Source organism: Apium graveolens, chromosome 2 (genome assembly GCF_009905375.1).
Source record: "Apium graveolens cultivar Ventura chromosome 2, ASM990537v1, whole genome shotgun sequence".
NCBI classification, from domain to species: Eukaryota; Viridiplantae; Streptophyta; class Magnoliopsida; order Apiales; family Apiaceae; genus Apium; species Apium graveolens.
This window is the reverse complement of record NC_133648.1, coordinates 13,769,526-13,785,056: the sequence shown is the minus strand read 5'-3', so window position 1 is coordinate 13,785,056 and position 15,531 is coordinate 13,769,526.

The following is a 15,531-nucleotide window of genomic DNA, read 5'->3' as shown; positions in this document are numbered from 1 at the left end:
GAGCACTTGGCAAAAGCTGATGAGATGCTAATTAATGATGATTTCAAGACACAGCTTCGAGTCACTGCATTGAGTACTAGACATCTGCAAGGTCTACATTCAACAACTCATGCAGAGGTACATAAAATTCAGGAAGAATTGCTCAAGCAAGAAATGACTAAGAAAATTGACAATAAAACTTTTTTCCAACCTACCTTTGATAGAGTTGCTTATATTGAGAAGACCCGAGAGAAGCAACAGTCTCAGATTGATGAAATATTGAAAAATCAAGCTTCTCAGCAATCTCAACTCGATGAAATCCAATCCTCAGTGGAATTGCTTGTCTCTCTTCTCTTACCTGTTGATGCCAAAAAGGGGGAGAAGGTAATTAAGTCCAAATACAAAACTGTTAAGACACTGAAGGGGAAGGATGATGAAAAAGATGACCAGGGAAACTCTGGAATGGGTGGAGGTCATGGTCAAGGTAGTGGTTTCTCATCAAGAAGAGCTGAAGCTACAAGTCATAGAACAAGTTCTGATACTGGAAAAAGAATTACTTCTAATACTGGTAAAAGAATAAGTTCTGATGAACTTTTGGATCTTGATGAAGAAATATCAAGACAGTTATTTCTGAAGGAAAATCCAGGAATGGACTTTGAGAGTCTGATGGAAGAAGAAACTAGACTTAAGTCAGAAAAAGTCAATTCTAAATCTGAAGCTTCTGTTGGTAAAAAGAAACTTCCTAAGGCCAAAGGCATTGTGATAAGAGAAAGGACAAATACTGAGACAACCAAGGCTAAATCACAATTGCAGATAGATCCAAGGTCCAAAGGCAAAGAAAAAGTTGTTGAACCTATAAAGGTTTATGTTCCTCCTGTGGATGAAGAAATTAGTGTTGAAGATGCTGATCTTACTCTGACTTCAAGGAAGATTTCTAAGACAACCTCTGACATGGCTCAAGTTATTCAGAGTCAAGAGATAGTTAGTTCTGATATTACAAAGAAGCAAGTAACCTCTGACATAGCTCAAGTTGACTTGATATCAGAAGATAAGGAAAAGGAAACCTCTGACATTGCTCGTTAAACCTTCAAAGATACTCCTACCAGGATTCACCAAAGCCAAACAGAATCAACCTTTGAAGACTGTATCAAGTGGTTTTGAAGCAAGAGTGGTTACTGGAAAGGAAGCAAGAGATAAATCTGGATTGGGTAGTGCTGATGAAAGAAGAGTACAGAACACAACCAATGATCCAACTTCCTTAAGTGAACCAGGTATTGGAGCAACTCCTGAAAGATTGAATCAACTAGAATCTATACAGATGGTTTACCATACCTACTTGAAAGAACACATCTTGTTGTACTTCATGACATATGGTAGGGTTTACCCTATAAGGGAAAATGCTATTCCACTGAAGTATTTTGAAGAATTGGAACATGTTTTATTTTGACTTCAAGTGAATAACAGAATAACAGAAACTGCTGCAAACTATTTGAAAACTCAAATTCAAAGACAGAAAAGGCTTTATTCTGTAAAATCTGACAGCACATATCTTCCAAAGTACAGAGATCACAAGGGTGATATTGTTGAGATGAAGCCTAACTCTGCTAAGATTATAACTACCTTTCTGGGTTACAAGGCTGTAGAAATCAATCTTGAGTCTGACAAGGCATATTTGATCAGACTGGATCAGGACATAAGGAAAGTTAGAATTAATGATCTCAGGGCTGTTATTTTCCAAATTGGTGAAGATTCTGCAGAGCTTAAAGATGCTAAAAGGAGGATGATTGATGAACTCAGATATGCTGAGAGATGTTTGTTAAAGAACTATCTCAGAACAACTCCTGACATCAGAAAGATCAGAAGGTGAAGCCAAGTCAAGATCTACAACTGCTCAAATTCTGATATCTATACAGACTGAAGTTGTTATCAGAAGTTAATGTTGGTAAAGCTTTAAGGACTGTAAGTTGTAGTTATCTAGTCAAATTCTCATGCATTTGTACTTAATGTTTTTGACATCATCAAATATCTGTTAAACTTGTATATTATGCTAATTTACAAGTTGGGGGAGATTGTTAGATATATTTGATAATGTCATGACTAATATGATTTATGTTTAGTTTTCAGATCTTACTTAAACAGGACAAATCAGTACTTAACTAAAATCAGTACTTATACTGAAGTCAGAACTTAAGTCATCAGTACTTAAGGTTCAGGAGATATTTATCAAAAGATAATATCAGGACTTAAAGGAAACGTTCAGATAAGGAAGGCGACTGATTAAAAGAAGAGAAGATCGAGATAAACGTAAGAAGAGATATGCATGAAGAAGAAATTCTATGAAGAATAGAATACTTGGAAGAAAAGATATCTGATTGATATATTTTAGGAAGCAGAATTATATTCCATATCAATTAGCGATTATCTTGTAACTGTGTAGTATATAAACACAGACATAGGGTTTACACAATAAGTGTTATCATTATCGAGAATATTATTCATTATAACCCTAGCAGCTCTCGTGATATTTGTTCATCACTGAGAGAGGACAGTTCCATACTGTAACAGAGTTTATTGCTTTGAATAAAGTCTATTTTCTGTTACTTGTGTTATTAGAATTTGATTTGATTGTGCTATACACTGTATTCACCCCCCTCTACAGTGTGTGTGACCTAACATGGAGGATGTTTTGGTCAAGGTGGACAAACTTATCTTTCCTGCTGACTTTGTAATTCTTGACTTTGAGGAGGATAAGAAGATTCCCATTATCTTGGGGAGACCATTCTTAGCTACTGGCCGAACTATGATTGATGTGCAAAAAGGAGAGCTTACGATGAAGGTTCACGATCAAAAGGTCACTTTTAATGTGTTCAAGGCAATAAAGTTACCCACAGTTAAAGAGGAGTGCTTTAAAGTAGAGTTGGTAGACTCTGTCGTGAATTCGGAACTTGGGTAATTGCCAAAGTCAGCGACCTTAGAGAGATCCTTAATGGGGAAATCAGTTATTGATGACTGGGAAGGAGCAGAGCAACTGCAGGTTTTGAATGTACCTCCATGGAAGAGGAAGTTGGATATTCCATTCGATTCTCTTGGGTTAGCAGAGCTGGAAATTTCTCAGGAACGTCTCGAGCCGTCAACTGAAGATGCTCCCATACTTGAGCTCAACCCACTACTAGATCACTTGAGTTATGCATTCTTAGGTGCATCCCCTGACAAGGGGTTGGGATATACTTTTGACGATGTGGAGGGTGACCGGCCGGTTTCTGCCGTGCATACAGAGGGTTCTTCTCATGCGCCACAGATAGTTGATAGGTTTGGTCTTGGTGATGAGCAGTACAGGCGAGTGACTAGGCGTATGGAGGCCATACATGACATTCACTATCATTTTGCTGCGGATTTGACACACGCTTTCGGTATTGTTGCCCGAGACACTGGTGGCGAGGTTGATTGGCCACCTGATCCTCCACCCGACGAGGGTGACTCTCCCGCTAATTAGGTATGCCTGAAATCCTTATTATTACCTTCAATGAGGACATTGAAAATTTTAAGTTTGGGGGTGATAATGTAAGGATTAGTAGTGTGTGTGTGTGTCCATATAGATTCATATAGATTCATATTGCATGTTTAATTGTAGTTCATTCATATTTTTGCATGATTTTTCATTTAGGACATATTTGTTTATTTTTATGTGATTTCATATAGTTGCATTTGTATGCAAATTTAGCATGATCCCTTACGATGAACTATGATATTTGATAAGTTGGGTTGATTTGAGTTTGGTGATGACGAATAGAGGGATATTTAAGTCCTAATGAATTGATTTGTATGCCAGAAACAAATATTTTCACAAAGTCTTATAGGGTTGCTTTTGATCTAGATCATGATCATACTTGTTTGTTGTTGAGATTTAATCACTTGGTTATATTTAGAATTTGTGATATTCTTGTAATGACGTAAAAATACTGATTTTTTTTATATGGAGAAAAAATTGGATTTTATTGCTAGTTGTTGTAAGGCTAGGCGTCAAATGGCTAGTAGTCGGCTCATAGTTTTATGAGTAGTCTAGGGTTAAATGAGATGGAGCGAAACGCACTCATTCAGATTAGAAAAAAGAAGTATGTGTTTATGCATAATTGATCAAGAGTGAGCTCTTTAATACTCGAGTTATTAAGTTCTAGGGGCCTTTATGCCTAGTGACCTAAGGCTTTTATAGTCTGGGATCCGCTAACCTAACGCTCGCTACATGGGTATTATTGTATAAGTCTTTTGGGACCTCATTCATTGCACGGTCAAATAAGCATCTTTGTTATGTGTTCAATAATAGTGTGAATCCTTGTATAACTCTAGTAGAAAGGAGGTGTTGTGAGTCATAATGTGTTTATTGTGTATTATATTTATAAACTTTTGATTGTTTCGATGATAGATAAGTTATGGTTATTGATCTAGTATCGAGAGATATCTATTCAGCATTCCACACACGCACGTTTCTGGTCTGTGAGTTGGTTTGTGGGATTTATTCGAATTCTGTTTTAAGTCATTGAATTCTTATAGGCATTGGCTTATTCATTTGGTTATGGTTTTACTAAGGGGATCGATTGCATTATCATTTAGTTGCATTCACGTAATTGCATTCATGCATTAGGTTTGTTTTGTAGTTTTGAGTCTGTTTATGCTTGAGAACAAATATCGATTCAAGTTTGGGGGTGTGATAAGTGGATTTTATATCCACTTGAAATGCTTTATTACAAGCTTAAATTGGTGTTTTGGACTCAAGTTGTTGGTATTTTGATGTGTTTTTATGTTATTGCATTTTAGGTATTAGTTAAATGAAGAAATGAGCTTTTAAAGTAAATATGATAAAAAGTGATCAGATTTGGAATCCAAGACCATTGTCAAGTTTTAGAGAATCTCGTTAGCTTCGCGTGGGCAGTTGAATCGCCTAATTCTGACGAGTAGAACTCAAGTTATGGCCAAAACAAGATTCATCAAAATTTTTTCCAAACAGGCTCCAGGCGCCCGCCTGGGATGTGGGGCGGCCGCTTGGGAGCTGAGGCGCCCGCTTGGAGAGCTGAGGCGGCCGCCTGAGGCGCGGCTGGTCGCTGATTTCGCTGAAAAACCCTATTTGAGTGGAATTTGACGATTTTAAGGGTCCAGGTCCACTAGGGGCGTATATATACTTAAAAAAAGGGTTTTCATCATCCGGGAAGATTGGGATACCAAGGAGAAGACCTAGAAGCACAAAACAACTTTGAAAAAGAAGATCTTGTTTTCAACTTGTGATTCTTTGAATTAGTTGTAACTTTCAATGCTCGTTTTCGTTCTTGTTGAACCTAGATCTCGTTTATTCGTACTTTAATTATTATTCAGTTTATTAAGACCTTGCTTATACCATGGTTTCATTGGAACCCATGGTGACGATGAGATCAATTATGGGCTAATCATTGTCATGGGATTCTAGCGGATTTACTTATGGATTTCAATAGTTAATTGTTTCGATATCTTGGTGTGTGGTGATTGATTGATATCCTAGTATTGGTTGTGCTTATTCGTCTTATGTGTGTAGCTAACATATAAGATAGCGTGTTAATCTCTATTGAAGCGACAGTGAATATAGAGGTTTAGAACTTGCCATGCTAGTATAGGTTCATGTATTGTATGCATGATTAGTAGGTAATTTTAACCATCTTACTTACCCTATGTAATTACGATAGATAACTTGTGTATTAAACCGTTATGTCGTCAAATTCTATAGACATATAGGGTCTCAATATAATTGGTGCCTATTCAGCTTCTATCTCTTTTGTGGATGTCTGGTAGAATGGTACTCGTGCAATGAAAGTTGGCGTTTATCAGTTTCGTGATATCAAATTAGGGTCATCACCATCACATGCTAAAGTTAAGAACAATAAGGATATTGAATGAAGTAGTAATGAAGTTAGAATCTCATGTTTGTCATATAAGTAATTCAACCTCAATTCTCTTAGTTAATGTTATTTAGTATAATCTCTTAGTTTAATAAAAACCCAATTTGTTATTTGTCTTAGCATTGAGCGATAACCATACATTGTTGCATAGGTGCATAAATTGAACTTAACCTAAACCAGTCTCTGTGGGAACGAATCTGATTTATATCTTATACTACTTACAAACGTGTATACTTGTGTGAATATTAGCGCGTGTTTTCGCCCTAACAGTCACCTCACTCATGCTTGTAGAAAGGTTAAAGTAGACAATGTTAAGAGTACTTATGTGGATAACATGCCTAACATTCCTAAAGTTTTTAAGTGTGATAAATCTGTTTGCATTCCATATGTTGTATCTTTCATGCACACTTATTTTGATTCCACACACTCACATAATAAATCTCATAATCATGATAAGCATGCTAGTAAGAACACTGGTAGATCAAAGACTGTAAGCCCTCCTCAAGCTAGAAAAGTGTCACATGTCACCAAGCACAAAAGCAAGTCTATTGGTGTTTCTGAAAGTGATAAGGAAACAGTCAATGATAAAGCATTAATTGCCAAGCCTTCTAATTCTGTGAAGAAAAATGTTAAAAATTCAAATGCTTCTAAGTCTTATGGACCCAACTTAGTTTAGATACCAAATAAAACTTAATCATCTTTATTTTCAGGGTATTAAGCAGAAAAAGGTCATGTAGATTCTGGACAATAGATGTTCAAGGCATATGACTCGAGATAGAACCCTGCTATCAAAGGTGGTTGAGAAAGCTGGCCCGATGGTTACTTTTGGAGATGACAACAAAGGTTATACTACGGGATATCGCTGTTTGGAAATTGGTAATGTCATCATTGAAGAAATCTCGATGGTTGAATGTATGCATAATCTCCTCGGTATTAGTCAATTATATGACAAAGGATGTGAAGTTTTGTTCAAGAAGGAGAAGTGTTTGATCTCTAATCAGAAAAATGAGAAGCTGGCTCTCATTAGAGTTAGAAAAGGTGATTTGTTTTTAGCTAACTGGAATTCTACTGATGGTCAAATAATGTGTTTTTACAGTAAATCCTCTCCAGATGAAAGTTGATTATGGCATAAGAAGCTCCCCCGCTTGAACTTCAAAACCATGAATTCTTTGGTTAAGAGGGAATTGGTGAGAGGTTTTCCTGAGTTGGAATTCAGTCATGATGGACTTTGTAAAGTATGTGAGAAGGGAAAGTCAAAGAGAGCATCACACAAGAAGAAGACAATGACTGACATCACTGAACCATTACAACTCCTTCACATGGATTTGTTTAGCCCTGTCAACGTCATGTCTATGTCAAGAAAGAAAATGGTTTAGTGATTGTTGATGACTATTATAGACACACGTGGGTGTTATTCTTACATTCAAAGATTAAAGTAGCTGATATGATTATTGATCATATCAACAAGATTGAGTTAGAAGCAGGAGTGCATGTGCGTACCATCAGATTAGATAATGGAACAGAATTCAGAAATGCAAAGTTGAATGATTTTTGTACCGAGAAGGGCATCTCAAGACAGTTTTCAACACCAAGGACACCGCAACATAATGGAGTGGTTAAGAGGAAGAATCGAATATTGGTTAAATCTGCAAGAACTATGCTTAATGAAGCCAATCTTCCTACCTACTTCTGGGCTGAAGCAGTTAACACTGCATGCTATACTCAAAATAGAGCCCTGATCAACAAGATGTATGAGAAGACCCCTTATAAGTTAATGGACAAAAAGAAACCATCAGTGAAATACTTTCACGTGTTTGGAGGAAAGTGCTTTGTGCTTAAGGACGATGAGCATCTAGGAAAGTTCGATGCTAAATCTGAAGAAGGTATCTTTCCGGGATATTCTCCGGAGTCAAAAGCCTACAGGGTATATGTGATTAGTGATCGAAAGGTTGTGGAAAGCCTTAATATAACTTTTGATGACGTAAAGCTCCCAAGTATTTAGAAGGAAGATAATGATGATAATCTTGATGTTGAAGATCTTTCTGATGATGAAGATGAACCTGAAGATGTTCCAGATAACAATGATAATGACAATGAGAATGATCCTGATGATCATAATTCTAAAGCAGATTTTGAAGGGAATGGTCATGAGACAAGTAATGATAGTCAAAATATCTCTGGGACTAGTCCTCAAGCTTCAGATTCTGGAGATCAAGCTAGCAACAACTCAGGGGGAGCAGAACAAGGATCTTCTAGTCAGAATCAACATAACTCTGGAAATGCTGAGTCATCAAGAGGTAACCTACCAAGAGAGAAAGTATGGAGTAAAGATCATCATTGGTATTTGGTACTTGGTGATCCAGATAGCGGAGTTCGGACTAGAAGAGCTACAGCGAATGAATGCTTTTATTCTAGGTTTCTATCTCAAATGGAAGTAAAGAAAGTAGATGAAGTTTTTGGAGATCCAGATTGGGTGATTGATATGCAAGAGGAATTTAATCAGTTCGAGAGATAAAAAGTTTAAAAGCTTGTAGCAAGGCCTAAAGATAAATCTGTGATTGGCACAAAATGGGTTTTCAGAAACAAGTTTGATAAAGATGGAATTGTAACAATGAACAATGTAAGGCTGGTTGCTAAGGGTTATTCTCAAGAAGAAGGGATTGATTATGATGAAACCTTTACACCAGTTGTTATACTTGAAGCCATCGGGATGTTTTTAGCATTCGCATCATATTCGAATTTCAAGGTATATCATATGGATGTGAAAAGTATTCTTCTGAATGGTGAGCTTGAAGAAGAGTTATATGTGGAGCAACCTCATGGCTTCATAGATCCTGAGTTTGAAGATTTTATCTATTTTCTCTTCAAGGCTCTTTATGGTCTAAAGCAAGCGCCGAGAACATGGTATGACTCTCTCTCAGAATTTCTTTTTAAAAATGGTTTCACTAGAGGTGTCATAGATAAAACTCTGTTTTATAAAAAGCATAAAAATAATATCATACTTGTGCAAGTCTATGTTGACGATATTATATCTGAATATACGAATGATGCACTTTGTGCAAGGTTTGCTAAGCTTATGCAGAGTAGGTATAAGATGAGTATGATGGGTGAGTTGAACTTCTTTCTTGGGCTTCAAGTAAATCAGAAGCGAGATGGTATCTTCATTTTTCAAACGAAGTACATCAGAGATCTTCTGAAGAAATATAAGTTGGAAAATTCAGCACCTGCAAAGACTCTGATGGCAACTGCCACAAAACTTAATCAAGACAAGTCTGATAAGAAGGTGGACATCACTAATTATTGAGGCATGATTGGATCACTACTCTACCTGACTACAAGTCGTCAATACCTTATGTTTGTAAAATGCTTGTGTGCACGGTTCCAAGCTGATCCGAAGGAATCTCATCTGATAGTTGTCAAAAGAATTTATAGATATCTGAAGGGTATACCTAATCTAGGTATCTAGTGTCCTAACGATACGAGCTTTGATCTCATCAGCTATACATATTCTGATTATACTGGTTGTAATATTGATCAGAAAAGTACTTCAGGAAGCTGTCAGTTTCTTGGAAGAAGATTGGTTTCTTGGTTTAGTAAGAAACAACATTCAGTTTTTACATCTACTGCTGAATCTGAATACATTGCTGCTAGAAGCTACTGTTCTCAATTTTTTTGGATGAGAAACCTACTTCAAGACTATGGACTTGACTTGAAGAGAATTTCTATCTACTGTGACAACACAAGTGCCATAGCAATCTCAAACAATCATGTTCAACACTCTGGGACCAAACACATTGATATAAGATATCATTTCATAAGAGAGCATATAATGAATAGTATTATGGAACTTAATTATGTTCCCACAATGGATCAAATTGCAGACATTTTCACAAAGCCACTTGATGAAGTTACCTTCAATAAATTATTTAGTGAACTTGGCATGTTGAATTTGTCCAATTAATTAGAAATCAGCAAATCAAATTTGATGCGGGTAAACTTTACTACCCCTGTGATGATGCTTTGAGAGGAAAGTAAGTTTACATATCTATTTTCTTTATACTTATCCATGTTTGTAAACTTGTTTGAAGCTAATTGATTACCATGTGTTACATATTATATGCTAGTGGTAAGTAAGTTAGAGTTTTTGAAGCAATATATAAGTTGTTTGAATGCTTGCATGATATATGTTTATCTTTGATGCAAACACATATTGATATTGATAGTTGTTTATGTTAGGAGTACAATATAATTGGTCCAGTCTTGTTGTAACTAATCAATTGGTGCAGACTTGTGGTATATATACTTTTAGAATAAATAATTGATTTTATGACTTGTATGTTAATCTTGTTGAACCTAACAATCTTGCATTGTTAAATATGATGATTTTGTTATACTTAATCTCTAACCTGGATATTAGATCCTGGTATGTTTGTAAATCTCTTATTACTTTATGCAAATCTTATAGTTTAGAACATCATTCATAACCCCCTTTGTAGTATCTATCTATATTGGACTAACATAAACTATTTTGAGCTAATGAGTTTTGATTGAGTAGTATTGTCAAAAAAATCACAAAGCATGATCATCCGAGACATTCTTCATGAATCCATATGGTGGTAAGTGAAGATAAATTTCTCTGGTTCTGAAATCACTCTGTTATTGATCATTAAATTCTCTAATATTATACTTCAGATAGTGATCTTCAACACCCTCAGTGGTTTTAGGAACTGACTATGAGCCTATCAAACTTTATGGGTTCTAACCCAATTCATTAGAACTAAACACTTCTCAAACAGTATTCATTTACCTTACTATGATATATCCTCATATTTTGCTCTGATTTATCTAATTTTCTTGAGATATTAACTTGGTGGTCAGATAAAATTACCACTTTTTATTGGAGTTGTGTTGAGAATGAGGGAGATAGTGCCAAGAAGCACCACATAAGGAAGGAAAGGTCAATCCTGCACCTCTGTCTCTCACAAAGTAGTGGAGTATCTATAACTTGAGATATCTGTAAGCCCATCTGTGTTATCATAAAAGAATATAGAGCTGAAAATGCATATAAATTGTTATTAGGTGCATTATCCCACCATAATGTTATCTATTAAAATTCACCTGTCATCCAGAGCATCTGAATGAGAGTCACTATCCCTTGATTTAAATATTTTTTATACCTATGTAAGATTCACACACACAAGGAAGGTATTGACGCAACAATTGTTGTTAAACTATATCAAGGTCACTGACAATGGTTGAATCTTGGATCATATTTCTACTCATTATCTCTGATATTGAATGAGAACTTATGATCCTGGAATGTTAAATCTGATAAATCTTCACAAACTTTAGAAGAAATCTTTTATCCCTAATGGCATATCATTGATCATTGAATATCTTCCCAGAATTCAAATCTGGAAATGATCTTGACTTTGGTCAAAATTGCAACTTGTAAATGAGGACTCAGATATTATCTGACGAGTTTATAAGGTATACTTCTTCATGGAAGTTGAGGGATATCAGGAATTTTTCCACTTAAAAGAATCCTAATATCCCCTCTCAGAAGGAACATTTCTGAATCTCTTGACTGAGAGTTTCTATCCATGAAGGTGGAAGGCAACTTTTCTATGAAAAGGGTTTTCTTGCAGGTACACTTGGATGTTTGGAGCTCTGAGTGAGTGACATACTATGAGACTGAGTGACAAACACTTGAGTGTAGAGTGGAATGAAACACAATGTGAGATCACCAAACATAAATCACATATTTGCACCGTGAGGAAATGGTTACCATAAATAATCTCTTCACTTGGTTGTTTGATCCTAAGATTTTACTCTGATATATTTTGAAGGATTACTCAACTAAGGGGGAGAGATTATGAAAAGATTATAAGGATTTGATAGTCTTTCTGAAACTAAAAAGGGGAGTTTCCAACTTTATTGTACTAAGGAGGGGATTCTTCATCTTAGGGGGGAGATTATGGTTTCAGTTCTGTATTCCAAAATATTTTCTATGAGTTTTATGGGAAGATCTGAAGATTATTGAAGATAGTATTTGGAAGACGTATATATCTGCAACTTTATATATGGGAGAAAAGAATCTGTTTTCTGCTGAAGCTGAAGGTTTATAAAATATGGGGTAGATATAAGATAACATTATTTCTAAGTCCATAAAATATTAGTTGAAAGCTGATTGAAGATTTATAATTGTGGTTAGTTGAGTTATCCTCCAAACTGTGGTTTCTCCAATATTATTTGACCGTCAGGTGTAATAGCCAAATAGGGGGAGATTGTTGAGCAAGATTGAAGCTGTATGTATAACTCAACAATACTGGTTTGGATAACTCAACATAGAACAAAGGACTTGAAAATAATCTATGTTCCACTAGAATCAGTACAGATTGTTTATTGGGTATATACATGATGGTTTTGGTAACTACAGTGAAAAAGACGTCAACAGAGATCCGTATGAAGTTCATTAACATGTTCAAGCAACGGAGAATTAAGGTTGAAGTCATTCAAAGCAATTATCAGGATCAGTGTGAAGACCTCAAGGATTCTAAGTGAAGTTGTTTGTATCTGGTTGAAGACTTACAATGATTTGAGAATATTATAGTACGAAGGTCTGAGAACGGAACTAGTCACCTGTGAATCAGACTATTGCACTAGGTCTCAGTGATTCATGAAAGGAAACTAAGTACTATCATTAGAAATATTTTTAAGTGAGGATTAGTATTTAGATATACAGGTTTTATGGTTTATACGAATACTCAAGAGAGAAGACTTGAAAACAGGACAACTTAGGGATTGCAATGCTTTATAAAAACCAAGTCAAAGTGATCATTACCTTGTAGTAAAAGTCACCATGGTCAGTGTATTGATTATTAGAAGCAATAGTCTTGAAGTATAGTTTAATATCTTAGTACAGGAATTGGTTTTGATTTAATAGGAGCATCTGGGAATAAATTAGAGCAAAAATGAAATCAAAAGTGTATGTTCATTACTCTTGTAGCAACTTAGAATTATTTACTTGATCAAAATAATTCTAAGGCTCTAACCGGTTCATACAAGGGAAGAGGGAACTTTAAAGTTATTTTAAGTCCTAAGTTATGCATACAAGGGCTCTAAGAGAGGTAGAACTCGCTACCTAGCTATACCAGGAGTACTTGGTCGCAAGTTAGAATGAGCTTATGAATAAATAAAACTCCCATGTGGCTATGGCCCACAATCTCATATTCCAAAGCCTCCAAGTAGCAAGGCAATTGCAACTTAGCTTGAAGAAGGCTATAAGGCTCGCAACTAACTTCCTACTTGCTGGTACCAATCGCCACTTAGTCACTACTAGGTGAATGAAGTCGCAACTAAGGAACTACAAGGGGGATGTTATTCGCAAGTTAGCAAAATGGCTAAGGTAAGCTTTCCCTTACCTTCTAGTCGCCAGTAATTTGTTTGAAAGCCTTGTAGTCGCCACTTGAATATATCCTAGCTTAAATTCCTTTATTGGACACTCTACTCGCAAGTAAGGAATTAAAATTTAAAAACAAGTGGTTTCAAAGTCTTCTAGTCGCAAGTAAGAAGGGAATGCTCTCAGGGGACGCAAGTTATATTGTTTTACAGGTTGTCAATTTAAAATGAATGGATGTAAAGCAGCCACGTGGTCCTTTCTCTCTCTACTCTACCTACCACCTATATAAACAATTCAGATGGAATTGAAATTGTATCTCTCCAACATTGAATAGTGCGAAGTTCTTGCAAAATATTCTCAGCATTTTGAAAAACTTGATTTGACAAGGAGAGTTCATGCCCATTTGTTTACTCACCATTTAAAGACTTACAAAGTTGATACACTCATCATTTAAAGTTTTTTTGATTGTATTTAATATCATTTGATAAGAGTTTTAGATCTTTATAGTGATAAGAAGAATCCTAGTTTGATAGCATATTGTGTTGGTTCTTTTTATACTTGTTGCTTCGAATCATTTGTATTCGGAGTTGTTAGCAAATCCTCTTGGTATCTTATACTTTGAATAAAAACATATTTTCCCAGAAATCTCTGTGTTTGTTTATTTCGTTTTCATAGTTTCATTATCCGCTTCATTTATTTATGAAAAATGAAAATATGCATTTAACCCCTCTGTATGTACCTTTTGGACCTAACATTTTAAACTCGAGTTTTGTTTACGAAAAATCATGTTCATTTAGTTATTTTAACTTTTAGCATAAAAATAAGGTAAATATTTTGATCTTTTAGAGTATGATTTTAAAAAAGATTATTGGGTAAGTTTTGACGTTTAAATCTTTTTATGCTTTCCGCTTAAGCTAAAAAATAGTTGTGAAACTCATGTTGAGCTATGTATCTACTTTCTTTGGAAACAATTTTTGAACAAAAATGCTTTAAAAATAATTGTTTTAGAAATTTATGGTTGATTTAAGTCATAGTCAATGAATTTACACTTATTTTATTATTAATTTATAATTTTTACCTCTCCTAAAAATTCGCGAGCATTTTCAAGTATGACAACCTTGATAAATAAATTATTTCAATTATTTACGAGAATGACTATTTTTCCAAAATTAAAAGTATATCATTTCGTTATATTTGAATATTAATTAATGAAAAAACATAAATTTATCATAAATTCCAGTGTATTTATATGAAAAGAAGTAAAATATCATGTAAAAACAAAGGTAAAATATCATGTAAAAGCATGATAAAACAAATGAAAACCCCTTGCAAGAAAAATAATTTTAGGGTTTTATTGAGTACAACTTTTAAACTCAAATTTTGTTTACTAACAATCATGTTCATTTACTTTATCATTCTCATTCATTTCTATACGCTTTTCTTTTTCTTTTTTTGGATATCTCATTCAGTTCTATACATTCCAACGCTTACCAAAAATAGTAAAAGTTTTATAATATAAATATTAACTACACTCACTTACGTCCATTACTTTCTTCAACAACTGACTTTATACATTAAATATTAATAGGATAGATAGGTCCCACTGTACCCATTTTATCACAACCTCCGTAACGAAGTCAAATGTATACATTCTAGTGAGACGGAGAGAGTAGGATTTTAACTTTTAGCATAAAAAATTAAGTAAATATTTTGATATTTTTAGAATATGATATTAAAAAAGGTTATTAGGTAAGTTTTTACGTTGAAATCATTTTATGCTTTCCGCTTAAGTTAAAAAATATATGTGAAACCCATGTTGAGTATGTATTACTTTCTCCAAATATAGTTTTTTGAAATATTATTATAAAAATTAGATGGTTTTTATAATATTATTAGAATTTAAAATAACTTATAATGTATTGGCCATTTTTTACATTATAATATAATATAAAATTTTATTATAATTTATAAATTGTCATTTATTTATTTTATAAATAAATTTTAATATTTTTTAATATTAAAAATATGAGATAATATCAATATATTTATATGTTACGAATAAGCAAATTATTTTTTTAACTGAAATGTAAATTCCCCAAACCTTCACGGGATCCTTTTTCCCCGTTCGGGTTCAGGGCGGGGATCGGGGAGGAAAAAAATCCTTATTCGGAGTTCGAAAGAGTCGGGAATCAGTATCAAATTCGGGGGTTGGGGTCGGGGTCGGGGGCG